Source organism: Galeopterus variegatus, unplaced genomic scaffold (assembly GCF_000696425.1).
Source record: "Galeopterus variegatus unplaced genomic scaffold, G_variegatus-3.0.2 Scaffold1620, whole genome shotgun sequence".
NCBI lineage: Eukaryota > Metazoa > Chordata > Mammalia > Dermoptera > Cynocephalidae > Galeopterus > Galeopterus variegatus.
Genome location: NW_007727731.1, coordinates 328,874 through 331,318, shown reverse-complemented (window position 1 = coordinate 331,318; position 2,445 = coordinate 328,874). Strand labels below are relative to the sequence as shown.

The following is a 2,445-nucleotide window of genomic DNA, read 5'->3' as shown; positions in this document are numbered from 1 at the left end:
GTCTCAAAAAGGACAAAAAAAAAAAAAAAAAAAAGACAGTGTGAAGGCTCACTGTAAAGTGACTGGAATTTTACCAGTCAACCTGCATGTGTATATGCAGGTCCATGTGAGGTTCACCATTGTGGCCATGGACTTAGTCTCAGTTATGACTGACTAATTAATACCTTTAGTCAGGGTATTTTGCAAGTCCTCTTTTGGTATTCTTTTGGACATAGTTTTTGAGCTGCGTGTGACAGTATTACCTCACATTGAAAATATATTGTACAGAAAGATAAAAATAATCATGTATTCACTTTGAACTCTCTTTAGAGAGTTTTAAATGAACACATATGTAGTTCTTCATTGTCACTGTTGGAAAAGCCATTTTGTGTTGTATTAATCCATGCCATTCGTATGAAGGGATCTGACTTTTTTAAAAAGTTTTTTTGTTTTCGACAATTATTTAAGACCTTTATTAACAGGTGCTTGCAGTTTGTAGGCTTTTTTTGAAAAAAAAAAAAAGTTGTAAACTTTTATTACAAAATAAAAATGAAGTTCTTAAAAATCTCAACTTGACCAGATACGAAACAATTTTAAAAACTTTTAAAGGTGTATTGAGAAAAACGAGCCTTTTAAAAAAAAAACACGTTTGTCATTACCATAAAGAGACGTTTTAAGATAAAAATAATAAAAACCCCATGCTGCATAATAATGCAGATACTTCTGGTTATCTGGTCAACAGGCAAAAAGCAAGCACTTAATGTCTTCAGCTCCAATCTTTTGCTCATTTCTTATTGCTGGAGTTTTATATTCATTTCTTCTTGTCGGATGGTTAAGCGGGGTGATGGCAGAGATGGTAAACCGGCATTGACCCAGCCCCGCCCTACTCCGCCTTGGGAACGGAGGATTCTCAGCTGGTGGGTCGGCTGCTTTTGTCTACTTGCCCTCTGTGGTTTAGGGTTTTCTGGGCATCTGCGTCGGTAGCTGAAGTTGCGATGGCTGCTGACCTTGGGTCTCACCTCCTTGATTTTCCTTACCCTCTTCACCGCCGTCCTCTCGAGGCTGTCTTTGGCGAGGAGGCCCCTGCGGGGTCGCGGTCTATAACCTCCATGCACATTCTGTCCCCCTGGTCTACCTCGTTCTCCTGCACCGCGGTTGTCAGCGCCTCCATCACGTCTCCCTGCGCAGGTGGGTCACAATGCTGTGGTCGACGCCCACAGGGTCCCCGCATGAGTAAGGTGGGACCTTCGCCTGCGGTAGGGCCGCGTTGTTGGGCCTTCGGGAGCGCCCTCCGATCCCTGGTTCTTTTCCGCACTGTCACCTCTCTGGTCATTCTGCTGGTAACTGCCCGGAAGACGCCTACGGCGTGGACAGCGCCTGTAACGGTCACGGTCTGCTGCGTATTTACTGCCTTGAACGGAGCTCCAGCCGGGCCGTGACATTGCTGCCTCCGCGCCCTTTTTTCCTTCCGCGACGTCACACGCCCCAGCCTCTCCGTCTCCTGCACCGCGGAGGCGCTTCCTGGGGCTATTCCTTATGGCGGTCTGGTGCACAAACGCATCTTGGTGTCATGCCTGTTGATGAAACCATATCCGTTTCTTACATTGAACCATTTTACTGTTCCCAAAGCCTTCCTTGTGATGACCTTGTCCCCGCCGGCAGGCGCCACCGATGTGAGGCCGCCCGGGCCACCGCCTCCCTCCGCCGCTGCACTTGGCGCCGGACTGGGTACCGCGGCGCCGAGGGCGTGGGTGGCGGGGTCTCGGCCTAGCTGCTCACGGTTGCGGTGACGGTGACAGGTCCGGCCGCGGCAGCTGCGGAATCTCCCAGGCTGTGACGGTAACTGGGCCTGCGGCGGCGGGGGGACTGCTCAGGTCTCTCTGGGGTCCGCTGTCCTCTCCCGCTACAGATCGAACTCTTGTTGTCCTTTTTATGTTATGTCTAGGACCTCTTCACCAAGTCTTAGGTCCTGAATAGTTTTTGTGATGTTTTCTCCTAAAAGTTGTGTAGTTTTACCATTTACATTCGAACCGCTGATCTATGTTAATTTTTATTTTGCTGCACGAGGTTTAGATTGAGCTTCTTTGCTGTTGCCTATGGACATATAATCATTCCAGCACCATTTGTTGAAGAGACTATCCTGCGGCTGTTGAATTGCTTTTACACTTTAGTCAAAAATCAGTTGGGCAGATTCATGTTGGTCCGTTTCTGGTTTCTCTGTGTTATTCCATTGGTCCCTTAGTTTGAACCTCTGCTAATGCCACCTTATCTTGATTACTGTAGCTGTCTACTAAATTTTTGAATTAGGTAAAGTGATTTTTCTCTCTTATTCTTTTTAAACATTGATTCAGCTTTCAATATCAACTTTTTCCATTGGCTTTTCATATCAGTTTTATCACATGCTTTATATTTATAAAACATGTTTACAAAACATCTTGCTGGAATTTTGAGAGAAATTGGCTTGAA

The 2,445-nt window shown here is 46.1% G+C and overlaps 1 pseudogene; it reads right to left on the bottom strand.

The window, feature by feature from the left end:
- Nucleotides 1-933: 933 nt before the first annotated feature.
- The window catches only part of LOC103594783, a 7,397-nt pseudogene continuing 5,885 nt past the window's right edge, over nt 934-2,445 (bottom strand).